Source organism: Phalacrocorax carbo, chromosome 3 (assembly GCF_963921805.1).
Source record: "Phalacrocorax carbo chromosome 3, bPhaCar2.1, whole genome shotgun sequence".
NCBI classification, from domain to species: Eukaryota; Metazoa; Chordata; class Aves; order Suliformes; family Phalacrocoracidae; genus Phalacrocorax; species Phalacrocorax carbo.
The window spans coordinates 76,188,608-76,202,788 of NC_087515.1; positions in this window are offsets into that span (position 1 = coordinate 76,188,608).

Consider the following 14,181-nt stretch of genomic DNA (forward strand, 5'->3'; position numbering starts at 1 on the left):
TTACTTCTGGGGAAGGAAAAAAGAGATCCACAACTAAAATCGAGCATAAGAAAACCCGACAACAAACCCAACCCAAAACAAACAAAAATTCTTTAGATCACACAAAAGCAAAGCCACTCCAGTAAACCTCAAGCCCCTCCCTTAAGAACAATCACATCAAGAAACAACTAACAAGGAAGGTGGGAATATACCACTAAATGACTGGTCCCTGCTGTATGCTGATTCTGCTTTAAAGAACAGCATTTCAGCAGCAAAGAAAGGGCATTGGGGCTCTATTGCATCAAGCAGTTCATGAACAAAAAAAACGGAAATAGTAACCCCGCAGTAGGGAGTCGTGAACATTTTACATCCATCAGTTCTAAGGATAAATACTGTTCTGACTGTAGTTCCCCAACAGTTTTACCCGGGCTAAGTCAATGCGGTGTCAGTCCTTTGCTCCCTTCGTCCCTGTGCTCTGGCCCTACAGCTCCACTCCCTCCATTGTGCATGCCCTGGCTTTCCTCTGACCTCCTGATAAGCCATTTTAGAGAGTTAAACCAGCAGAAAACTGTTGTCTCTCTTGTTGTTTTTTTTTTTTTCTTTTCCCTCCCCTTTTTGAGGGGGGAAGGGTAGTTTCCTGCTGGTTTAGCTTCTGTAACTTGTGGTACGGCCAGACAAGTAGCAGCGATGACAAGCAGGTGATAACCTGATTCAGCATGAAATTAAGCTGCAGTTCCAATGACATTTGCTTCAACAGCATCGCTGCCTGACACAATCCCCCTTTTCTGCAGCTTCTTGTTTCCGTTCTAACGGTCCTCCTTCAATTGGGCTGGGAGGACTGATCTGAGTAAAAAATGCCTAATAAGCAGGTATTCATTAGAATGGCATTGACAGGTGATATCAAGTGTTTTTGAAAGACCACGTGTGCTTTAATGATGAGCGCTTTGTGTCATGTGGCTACAACATTTTCGATGGACAAGCCAACCAGGCTTCTGTGAATTTCAGCTAGATTGGTGTGTAGGGGGAAAACTTAAATAAGAGTGGAAGCATACACAATTACACTGAAAAGTGTCACAAAGTGTGAAATGAAACTGGTGGCCCCAGCTAAACAGAAAGCCGTCTAAAATAGGAAATAGGAAGCCATTTGTGCTTGTCTCAGAGACTTGGATTCCTGATATTAGTTGTTGTGAATTAAAACTGATTTATGACTAAATCAAGCCAGAGTTCGGGACTGTGAACTTCACAACCTCCACGTCAAGTGCCTAGGCTCTCTGTAGGGCTCCAGCTGCAGGGAGAAAGCCGACTACCAAAGTCTGTAATTTGCCCAGCTGGCAGGTAGAGGCTGGTACCCTGAGTCTGTTATGATTTCCACTTCTTGAACAAATACATTGTAGCCACAAGATGGAAAAGGCTAAACCAGTGCAAGTTTTTGTTGTTATTATTATTATAAATATTACTATTATACTCAGCTCAGGAAGACTGCTTGCTTCAGGTAACCGGCATAAACACTATGTAGTGCATCCCAGTAAACCTGGCAGAAACATGTGTGACCTGTACTGTCTGGTGTCCTAATAGGCCACAGATTTGATATCAGTGGTCATATAAGCCCTGGCTACACAGAAAGGCATCTAAAATGGGAAATAGGAAGCATTTGTGTCTGTCTCAGAGACTTGGACTCCTTATTTTTGGTTGTAGGGAAGCACATCACTTCACTCGGGAGCCAGCGCTCTGACCTCTTCCCTGCCGTGAGGTGTTTTAGCCCCTTTGAAAGCTTAAGAGGCAGTCCCCTTTCATCCAGCAGCTCAATGGAAACACAGGTTTAATTCCCACCTAAGAAAACTTTGAATCCCTTCATTTACCTCCCCCTGCTTTTCCCATGAAGTTCTAGGGTGAGGGAATGTGAGCACAAATGTTTCCATTTTCTCTTGCTGAAGCTGTTCAGCAAATGAATTAAGAGTAGCTCTTTGGCTTGGAAAATTGCACAGTAATTGCTCCAAAAAATGAGCATGATTCTGCAGTGTAATTGTTTAGCATGCTTGCCTGGGAGCAGGAGACAGCTTGCCCCTGGTCCTCGTTCCACTGAAATTGCTACTGTTTCCTAGTTTCTAGCTGTCGGAGCAAGCAAGGACTGGCACCCAGAGCCCAGGGTTAGCAGTCAGGCACAGTGACCACAATATACAGTTGTGATCCCTTTTTATCTCATTTATCAGCCCCCAAATAATAATTTCTTTGCAAAGTGGAACAAACTGAGCAGAGAAAGCTGGTGTGCCACGGAGCTATCATGCTTCCAGCTAGGCAGGTCAGCGGCACAGCTTACACTAGGGGTAAGAGAGCATTGCATGCCATGGTCCCTTTGCTAGCGACAGGACACACAAGGTAGGTCAATGCCCACGGACATCACATGCGTGGAGACCTCCTCTGTGTCTCTCCAGGGAAGGCCCTTGGCCACCTGCTTCTGGAGAGCTCTGAAGAAAGAGAACAGCTGAGGTGTGACGCTGTCTGTTTGTTGGGCACCTCTGGTAGCACCTCTAGCCTCTTTCTTTCTCTGTTGGCATTTGGAAAAACGGACAAATCACACCTTCAAGTTAGGACTACTGGGTCCAGTCTGATGAATTCGTCAATGGAGTGATGGTTTTAAATTCTCAGTTTGGGTTTGGATGACCAAAATGCACCTATGTCCTTTTGTAGATCTAGCTGCAGTTTTTAACCCTTCAGTAGAGAGACAGATTCATTGATGCTTCATATTAGATACATCAGACTTTCCATCTTTTTTTTTTTTTATTTGCACAGTGAAAGAATGAATCATACTATTCAGAATATTACTCCAGTATTATATACCCACCACAGTTTTATTTTGGTTTACATTATGTCTAAACATTTTCATATTAGAAAGTGTTTATGTGTATTTTGTCTTTTAGCGCCTTGCTTTTCATAGTGACCTCATGCAGGAGGATTAAGTTCATACCCAGTTCTGCAAACCCCTAGAAGAATACACCTTACTTATACAGTGAGTCCAGTTGTCATTAGGAGTATGGATCTATAGGATGAGAGCCACCAATTTAACAGAAATTACTGTTTGCACATTGAGGGGATTGATCCAAACTCTTAGTGTAAGAAATGGGTAGTGAAGGTGTTTGGATTTTTTTTTCTTAACAATGTCTTTAGAAGTTTGCTGTATAAATGTTCCTGCAGCCACCTACTGATTTTTGAAAATGTAGCAACTGGGACTACTGAGAGATCATTTCTGTAGCCAGTTTTGCAAGAAACCACAGCTATGAGGCTCAAAGGCTGCAGGCTAGTAAATTAAGGGTTGATAAAGCAAATGGGTTAACAATTACAAATTCAGCTGTTTGATTTAGAAAGGCACATATGCGTAATGCAAGAGACGTGAGGGCTTATTGGTGAAATAACTAGTTTAAGATGGGGACATTTGTGCCCATATTCATGCCATGTGGCAGACTGCCCGTGTGATGGGGGTAAGTCTCTGCACATGTATCTGCCCTGCGGACCAGGGTGCTGGGTTGGGGCACTCGCTGTGGATATTGGAAGCAGACACGGACATAAGCACAGATGAATTGACTCCACATCTAGGTGAAGAAATTTTTTCTTTCTTGAACTCTCTGTCTCTGTGTTGCCAAACGCACCTTGTAGCCAAGATGCTATCCAGCCACTGTCAAGCAAAGGCAGCAGGAGGGCTGCATGGATGGACAAGAAGCTTCTGACTGAACTCAAAACATAAGAAGGAAGCACTCAGGAGGTAGAAGCAAGTGACCCAGGAGGAATATAAACACAGTGTGAAGGGATGGAGTTAGGAAAGCCAAAGCCCACCTGGGGAGTTGAATCTGGTGAGGGGTGAGAAGGGCTTCTACATGTACATCAGCAGCAAAAGGAAGATTAGGGAAAATGTGGGCCCACTACTTAATGGGGCAGGGGCCCTGGTGACAAAGGATACAGAGAGGCCAAGCTACTGAATGCTGCCTTCACCTCCGTCTTTGCTGGTAAGACCAGCCTTCAGGAACACCAGGCCTCTGAGATCAGAGGGCAAGTCTAGAGCAAGGAAGACTTATCCTTGGTGGAGGAGGACCCTGTTGAAAGGAACATTTAAACAAATTCAATGTATACAAGCCCATGGGATCTGCAGGATGTACCCACAAGAGTTGAGGGAGCTGCCTGATGTCACTGCAAGAATTCTCTTGGTTGTCTTTGAAAGTCTGTGGTGATCAGGGTAGAATCCTGAGGTCTGGAAGGAAGCAAAAGACACTCCTATCTTCAAGAAGGGCAAGAAGAAGGATCTGGGTAACTATTGGCTGGCCAGTGTCCCCTCAGTTGCCAAAGAGAGGCTGTGGAGTCTCCATCCTTGGAGATTTTCGGAAGTCACCTGGGCACAGTCCTGGGCAACCAACTCTAGGTGACCCTCCTTGAGCAGGGGGATTGGACCAGACAATCCTCAGAGGGGCCTTCCCACCTCAGCCGTGCTGTGATTCTGTGTGCTTTGGGTGTAATATTGTCTATAGTGCTGCTTCAGCTATGCCTATACTCACTTCAGTTTCAAGATGTTGCTTTTCTGCAACCCTGTGCCTCGGTTAAATGGTTTATGAGACATGGATATTAATACATCCTCTTACGTGCCTTGGAAGAATGAATACAGATTGTGAGGTGCTTTCAGTAAATGGGGCATACAAATGTCTTCTGTACACATTTATAGGAAAGACAAACTTTACAATATTTTTTCCCCTGTACACTACAAATTGCATTAAAGTTCAAGAAAACAATATCTGTAATAATGTTCTTGAAACTAGGCCCTAGGAAGCTGAGAAAATCATAGGTTTAATGTGAAGCCCTGCCTTCATATGTTCCCATGCCTTCTATGATACTATGTTAGAGGCTATACAGAGCAGATGAAGTGGTATCATAGTAATTCTTGTTTATTCCTTTTAAATTATACTTTCTCACACTTTAGTAAAGTCTCCCATTTCCCCTACACAGCTATAAAAGGCTGGCTTCAGTCTGTTTAGGCTCAAGCCATGCACACGGTCCTTTATTGACAAAAGCAGATGGCGATTTCCACTACAGTCCGTTTCCTTTTCACTGGCTGGCATGTGAAACATGGAGAGCATACTGGAGGACATGCTGTCATACCACGCCAGCCTCAGAGTGCTTCCCTTGCACAGGAGAGCCCAGGACCTGCCTGCCCATGAGGGATCTGAATTACTGGAAACTATTTCACATTTGCCTTAGAGCTATTTTGACAGTCTTCAGCTGTACCCTTTATTTCTTCATTCTCAGCATGTAAATGTCCTTTTTATAGCAGCTATTCTTACAGAATTTATAGTTCTCTTTTCTTAAAGCTTCTCATTCCCACTTCCTCATTTTTATTTAAGTCAGTCCCTTTTCATCTCCTGGGCATAACATGCTACGCAAAATGCATACATTCAAGTGGTGAAATCTCCTGTCTTCCTCAAATTATCTCATGATGCTGGCCTCTGTTATCCAGTTTTTAATCTTCAAAGTGGCAGTTATGTCCTTTTTGCCCTACTGCCTCTTATGCTTATGAGGATCTCTGCAAAATGTATTATTATCTTCCTTTGTACGCTTCCTTAAAACCCTCCTTTGCTATAACACCTACCGGTGCAGTGCAATAACTGGTTACTCCATTGATTTCAATTTTTGCCCTTGGATTTATTGGTAGCTATTTGGAGTCTGAAATCTCTGTGGAATCAAGCCTATCTTTGTAGGCTGACATTGCCTTATCAGTTAGCACACGGACAGAAAAAGCGCAAATTTAAGCCTCTGAGGTGCTTTAGTCCTGGCAGTCCTGAGGAGAGTTCCCCTTTCCGCCTCTTACTCAGCATTGCTAGGGAGGATGTGCAGCTCACTCAGTGTGTGGGCATAAAGCCTGTAAAGAGCTTTGGAACAACAACTGGTTTGGCACAGCACATGTAAGGAACAATTTATCTTTCATTCTTAGACCCCCATACGTCATGGGCACTTCAATTTCTTGTTCTTTACCTCTGTCAGGATTTTTAGATTGCTTTTCATATGGCTATGTTCAGCACTATTTCTTTCAGAACCATTTCCATTTAAATTTTTCATTCATGCACAAAGAAAAATTTCTGAAACAGACTAGTAGAACATCTGACTCATTTAAATTCTTACAAGCCTAATATTGCATTCACATTACTGAAAAATACTGAAATGTTTTTCTTTAAATATGGATTTTATGAAACATTTATAATCACAGGAAAAATTTGTATTCTTAAGAATCATGAAGTTTATACGTACAATAGTATTTGAAATGCAGTCATGGGTGGTCTGAGAGACTGTGTGCAGCAAGCATGAAACACCTCCACGCTAGTCAGGGCAGGAAAAATTCAGGCCAAAGATGATGGGAAGGCTGCAGTTATTGCTGAATGTGCAGCTGGATTTTCAGTGCCCAAAGGAAACAGGTAGCATCACGCTTTTTGAGATCCTCTTCCAGGCTCTGCACATTTGCAGTGAAGTGAAATACAGTTCTTCTACAGGCCGCAACTTCTGCAGTGGTGACAAGCAGAAACTCAGGCAGATTCAAAATGGAGCTGCACCTGGCTTAAACAGGCAAATTGAGAGCATTTAGTCTGCGAAGTTCATTCTTTATGGAAAACACAATTTGAGTCTTCAATGATAATGATACTAAAAACATCTCAGGGTATAAACACATATTATAGTGCTATCAAAGTGCAAGCAAAAGGCTGGTGGGTTTCTTGGAAGATTTGCATAAGGACAGTTTCTTTCTTCCTTATGAGCTTATCACTCCCCAGATAAAGCAAGGCTAGTTCTCTAAAGGCTTTCATATCTCACCTCTCATACCTTACACCTCATTTATAACCTCTTTATAGAGGGCAGGGCACAGGGTGACTCCTGCCCTCCTCCCCTCAGGGTGCAGGACCCCATTTCCAGCACAAACCCTTGTTCTTCTACTTCCCTCCCCTCCCTCTTCTTGGGACCTACAGGTCCACAAGTGACCCTGCACATTCAGAAACTCGACCCTGCCTTGCCACTTGCTTGAGGAGAAAGAGGAGCATGGCTGATGAGGGTGAAGAAGGAGCCAGGAGCTGAGGTGGGTTTGGCTGGACCTAGCCAGTGGAGTGGAGGGGCAGGGCACTCAGCTCTGCAGCAGTGTCAGCAAACCGTAACATCATTGTCCTTTGGTACCATTGTCAGCAAGCACAGCTATCCTGCCCCTCACTGCACTGCTCATCATCCCAGGAAAGGAAGTTTTCTCTGTTCCGTACCATCAGCTTGCGCTTCAAGGCAAATAACTGTATCTTGTAAACGCCTTGTGTAAGATTAGAAGCAGCCAGTCTGTCTGAAAGGTTTCAGAGGGAAGGTTTTGGCACCACGGCACCAGAGAATGGGAAATGATTGGATTATCTAGCTCTTTCTCCTCAGAGATATAAATTGCATCTAGCTGCCCAGCCAACAAAAGGGAGAAAAGAGGAGGAAGGCTGACCACACCTTTCTTCAGGTTGTCAGTTCCCTTTATCTTTTTCTGCCAACACGAGGGAGGAAACGCAATTTATGTTTGCCTGGGTGTTGATACAGGCTGGTGATACAAGGCCATGGCATCCAGCTCATTGCTAGGATTGGAGAAGTGCTCAGGACAGGACATTTTACTCACTCTGTAGGAAATGCACATCTCTGTAGTTGTGTAGGACCCCCCTGAGGTGTTTCTAGAAGTACTATTCAGAAACCCTGGCCAGGGGGACTCCAGCTCACTGCCCCAGTAGGCAGTCCTCTGCCCATGGGTTGGAGAGCAGGGGTTGTCATGTAAATTATTAGTAAAACACAAGGTCCCTGAGCCTCAGAACAAAAAGTGGACTTCTCACAAGTTGCATCTGTGGATGTATCATAATATATCATAATGTAGTGTGTTGCTTCCCTTCCGATGCCTCAAAAAAAGGTCTGGGTCAAATCACCCTGCTGCTTTCTCTTCCTCAAACCTTCATGGGTGGCCCCACAGAAATATCACCAAGTCTGACAAGGGAATGAAGAAAATGTAGTGGTTTTATTTTTATAACTGTATTTATTTTTCTGTTTGGTTTGAGTTACTTGGAAATCTCTTTATATAAAAATACTTTGCAATGTCATTTGTTTCTTTGGGTGGAATTCATCTCCAGCTCTGCAGAAATGCTGTACAAATGTGATACTCTCACAGTTGTACTTGAGCGGTTATCAGAGTTTTCAGAAAAGATAACAAAATATAAACCAATAGAAGCATTCAGACCCAGTATTTCTTAATTTTATTTTTAGTAACTGAGGATAAATTGTGGGTTTAATTAGATGCAGAGGAAATCTTCCAAACACAAAGTTTTTCACCTTAAATTTTGTACTTCAAAACCCAAATCTGTATATACCTACAAGTACATCTACACAAAAATATATCTGTTATGTATTGACCCACTAATCCATTCATCATACATACACCTTTACAAGTATCACAAACTTGCTGCAGTTAAACAGAGATAAGAGCAGCTCAAGTTCTGGTTTCAATTCTGCTTTACTCAGCATGTGTGTTTACGTATGTCAGCTGAAGATGATGTTTCTGAAAGGCGTCCTTGGTAAATTCAGTGCACATTTTAAGTTACTCTTACACATCATTAATGAAGTCATGGTTTGGTATTTACTAGATCTTAACCACTGAGGCAGCAGATGTATAGGATTAGGAGAAAATGTGAAAGGTAAAGCGTTGCACTGCTCAGCTCACCACTATATTTCTGAAACAGAAAATCAAGCCAGCTCTGGTTTCTGAAGAAGTTATTGAAAACCTCATTGACAGCCGCACTTGCTGGTTGCACAATGCTTTTATTAGCTCTATTAATAGGGTTAGGTAGATACATATTTTTCTCTTTCAAGCAGCTCTCACAGGGTTAGTCCCTGAAGTGCTTTGTTTTCTGAATAATTTTAGTGATAGTTGATAGCAAAGAGTACATGGAAATTCTAGACATTTGCTTTTCTGAGAACTGTTTTGTAACCAGATCCAATGGCCCTACAGAAGATCTGCCATCCCCCTGTGTTAGTCTCCTTACCTTGCTGCAAACATGAATAACAATAATAATAATGTTTATTAGAGTAGCAGGGCCAACAAAGTAAGGCTTTTCAGGGCAGTGGTCAAATTCTGAGTGGTAGATAGCTCCCCCCAAGCCCAAGGTTTACAGTTAGACAAGACAAGCACAAGAACGGGGAAGAGAGCATGGCAGCACAAGCAGAAGCAGCCACAAAAGCGTTCCCCTTTTCAGGGGGTGCGAAAGGGGCAGCTTGTCAGGGAGGACACTCCAGGGGAATGGAAGAGCATTGTGGGGCACGCTGGGAGGAGGCAGGGAGAGGATGAGGTGCTCTGTGAAGCTGGGGAGAAGATCAGCCAGGACCAGAGCAACACTCTGATCGGCACAGAGCAAAAAAAGACTTCAGGAAAGCCTCTGAAGGCGCAAATGTCCAGCACTTCCCTGTTTGGCTCCTGTTATTCCTGTGAGCTGGCAGCTGCCTTCCTCTTTCTTTGCAGTCCTTCCACAAAGCCATATGGAAGATTAAGGTGGGTGGAAAGCAGCACCTTTCTCCTCATAGCATCAAAGCCAGGGGATCTCCTCTGAACCGCTCAGGGTCTGGCATTACTGCCACCATCTGTTAACTGCTCCTCTTCTGTATTACGGCCATGGTGGTGTTCAGCAGCCTCAGAAAAGATGCAGACATGGTCTACTGTCTGCAAATATAGTCGGAGGCAGCTGGGAGAGCTTGCTGTATCATACTGGCAGATGGGACAAAGAAAACATCCTCTCTCTCTTTTTGTACATAGGAAAAAAATGGGTTAAATGATTTCCATGAGGTCACAAAAAATGTCAGCAGAAAGGGGAGAAAAACGCTTACTTTTCCTGAGCTCAGTGCTACACTTCAAGTCTAAAATCCCTGCAGGTCTGGTACAGGCAAAAGGGAAGGTAGGAAAGAGGAAAAAGGATTAGTGAAGACAGGACATACTGGCTCATGGCTGCTCATACGAAGCGCCTTAATTGAAGCTAAGCTTTTACACAGCAGCACTGCAAATGGCATAGAATTCACATCTGAAATGAAAATACTGGCAGAAGTGAAGTCTGGGACTGCATTTTATGTTCTGTTTTTAGGGTCTATATCACTGTATCTGAGCACCTCATGATCACCAGTGTATCCTCAAAAAATCAAGTAAGGAAGAAAAGTTTTATCCCCATCTTAGGAAGTCAGAATTTAGACAGATGGCTGATGAAATGTTATCTTGGGGTCCCTAGTAAAACTGAGGCTGGGTACAGCTGTAGAGCAAAATCTTTATAAATTTCAATCGATATTCTTAAATCCCTTAAATCACCTTTTCTAAATCAGATTTTTATGACTACTGCACAGTCTGTGTTTATATTGCTCTCTGAGAGAGATGTGTGGCTCCTGCTCTCTTGCTGGGTCTTGCCTGGGGAGTTTGCTGGGAGCCTTTTCAACAGAATTACGAGGAAAGGTGTGGGCCTGCTGCAGGGGTAGGGAGGCTGAGGACAGGGAAATTGAAGGAACAACAAGTTTTTCTCACCAACCTCAGGATTATTTGGCCATATGAGTAGCCTTGGGAAGCTGTTTGTGTGAGGATCTGGAGGAATGAACAATTGCTGCTGAAGAAATGGATATTCGGCAATGGATCTGATGGGAGGTGGACATGATTGCTCCCAATGATACCCCTGTCATCCCTTTCTCCTGAGCAACGCCCCAGACATCATCATCATGACATACTTTGTGGCTCTAGCAATTGTCCTTGGGAGCCCATGGATCAAGGGACTGATGTAAACACTGGGATCCTGGAATCTCTTCTACAGTCCTCTCACAGCTCATTTGGAAGAAATTTCAAGCCTCTCTCATAGATTTACCTTGCCATTTGTCTCAGTAAATCATTTTAGGATGCATTCTCTGTATTGGAATGTACTGATTGTAATATACTCTTGAGATCTTGTTTGTTATTGCCTTTTCCTCTCATTCTGAGTCATAGAAGAGCTATTCAGTTTGCCCCCCTCCCTGTCCCCCATCCCGCCCCTCAACTAGAACAAAGCAAATCGCTGCATATGGGTCCTGCTGCTTATGAATGCAGTTTTTCTGAGGCCTCAATTAGCATGACATTTCAAGGTTTAGATCTGCATTTCCCAAATCAGGGCTCAGAACCCTAAACAGAGCCTAGATGGCTACTAACACATCCATTAACCAGAAAGAAATTCACATCCCTTCTATATCTATTCTTACATGTAGCTTAGAACTGATAGATCTGTAAGAGAACCTGCAGCTGATACTCCTTTGGGCACTGCAGACTTAGATGCCAGCAGAAATCTGTGATGATCTGGAAAAAGGACAGGCTATTTTATGGACATTAAATAGGCCAGTTATTTGTATTTCCTTACTAATACTTTAAGCATTGTCTGTAGGTCTGAACTTCAATTGTCAGTTGCTCAACGACCATGTAGACAAGTATACATTGTGTTTATTGCCATCATGCTAAACACTGCAAATTCTATCTGTCTTATCACTGCAGGATCATGTTGTGTCCTATTAGCTGGTATCACAACAGAGGCTTTGTTTGTGTAATGCTAGACTTGAGTGTTCAACATCATGAATACTCTCTTACAGCTAGTTCACATGAGGATTGTTGCCATTCTTCACAATGAGTTTTTTAAAAAACATATGCATGTATATAAACAGTCAACATACCTAGAAGAACTTGAAACTCCCAGCTGGATGGTGTATTTGATTCTCACATCCAGGAATTTTTTTCTAAGATACTATATAAAAAAAAGTGTTCTCTTGTTCTTTTTTTTTTTTTTTCCTATAATTGGAGGAGAATGTACACTAGACAATTTTATTTTTTTCTGCTTAGTGCTTAAATATTCTAGACGTTATAACTTTTTATTTCACCTAGCTTATTAGTCTCTAAAGAGCCTACCAAAATATCAGTCACATTTCTCTGATTCTCTGTTCCATAAAGCACTATTCACCACATTACGCTATTTTGATTTTTTTTTCTCTTATCATTGGTCTGTGTCATCCCTGGCAAGAGAAAAAACATGGTAGATTCTCAGATATCTGGTTCCATCATCAGAGGAGAAAGGCTTTGGTATTAGCTTCTTTTCAGTGTCACAGAACTATGCATAGAAATGAGAGCATCCAATCACAACTTTCTTCTCCTCTCAGAACAGTAGCTACCTTCAAACCACATCTGTTTGCAACCTTTTCTGCCATTATAACTGCTGTAATACACTCAAGCGTAACCAGTATTGTTACCACAGAAAGGAATACAAAATAATACATTTATGTCTCTACACTCAAGAATAAAAATGTATAGAGGAAAAGGCATAAAGAGGTCATGCCAGTGCTTGAATATACCAACTGTAAAGCAAATGAGCTGGGGACAGGGTCCACACTCAGAGTTTTGGGACTCTAGTTGTGACAGCATTCGCAGAAGCTGCGTTACATATTAGAGAATTGTTTTCAGTCAGGCTGTTGTTTTCAGCTCTATCTAACTTTGCTAACCTTGGGATTAGAAAACACAGAGGTAGAATGGTGAGCCTGTATAAGCCTCGTCTGAACTTCATCTTCTACCTCTTTGTGCCCAGTGGAGCTGCAATACAGCTATGAATAATCCAGAGGAAAACAAGACTAGTACATCCAAGACAAACAAGAAATACAAAGTACCAGCTCTTATGGATATATGGTGTATAAACCTGCATCATAGCTGCCATTATGTCCTGGTTTCAGCTGGGATAGGGTTAATTTTCTTCATAGTAGCTATTATGGGACTATGTTTTGGATTTGTGCTGAAAACAGTGGTGATAATGTGGAGTTGTTTTAGTTGTTGCCAAGTAGTGCTTACACTAGTCAAGGACTTTTTCAGCTCCCCGTGCTCTGCCAGGTGCACAAGAAGCTGGGAGGGGGCACAGCCAGGACAGCTGACCCCAACTGGCCAAAGGGGTATCCCACACCATGTGATGTCATGCTCAGCATATAAAGCTGGGGGAAGACGAAGGAAGGGGGGGGTGGGATGTTCAGAGTGATGGCATTTGTCTTCCCAAGTAACTGTTACACATGACAGAGCCCTTCTTTCCTGGAGATGGCTGAACACCTGCCTGCCCATGGGAAGGAATTAATGAATTCCTTGTTTTGCTTTGCTTGCATGGGCAGCTTTTGCTTTACCTCTTAAACTGTCTTTATCTCAACCCACGGGTTTCCTCACTTTTACTCTTCTGATTCTCTCCCTCATCCCACTGGAGGGGAGTGGGCGAGCGGCTGCATGGTGCTTGGTTGCTGACTGGGGCTAAACCATGACACATTAGCAGCTACTACACTTGAATAGGGATGACTGGAGACTTTGGTAAGAATTATTTTTCATTTGAAAATGCAAGTTTGAAACAAAAGATTTTCACATTAACATATTGGTTTTGACTTCAGATGGAGCAACTTTCCAGTTCAAGCTGAAATTTATGGTCAGAATGAAAGTGAGAGAAAGAGGATGAGGATGGAAATTCATATTGTTTGGGATGATGCTATGGTACCAGCCAAGACAGATATTTTTGTCAGAGGAGAACCTCATCCTCTGTAGCCTGCAGCATCATAACTTAGATCTCAGTGCTGGAAGATTAGATTTCATCATGCCAAGATATTGTGGGGAGCCTTCTTCTTTCTCTCAGTCTTTCCTTTTGTATATATCCCACTCTATACTTAATTTTGTGTTTATAGGTAGAAAAAGGCAAATAATTGAAATCTAAAAAAGTTTAACAGATGGTAAAACTTTTATCAGTCTGAATAGCAACAGTAATTCAGTGTTCAGTTTTTACTGAAAATAGGCACAAAATTGCCTGTTAGCTATCATTAGTGCTCTGTGAATGGTCAGCATTTGTCAAACTCAGTTCAATGTGCACCAATAACCTTCTAAAACCACCCTTTCCCTTGTATAGGCTGTTCCTAGATATGCTGTTCTTCATCTGATCTCCCTAACATTTTCTCATCAATTTTTTTACTGTCGCTGTCACTAGTTCATGTCTTTTGCTGGTACCCATGTCAGGAAACAGGTATTATCAAGCAGGTCAGCTGAGAGAGGATGAGGTGGTCAGAGGACTGTAGTCTGGTAGGACAAGCCATGTGGAAATTGATAAATAACTCCCTGCTTTTCCATCAGGT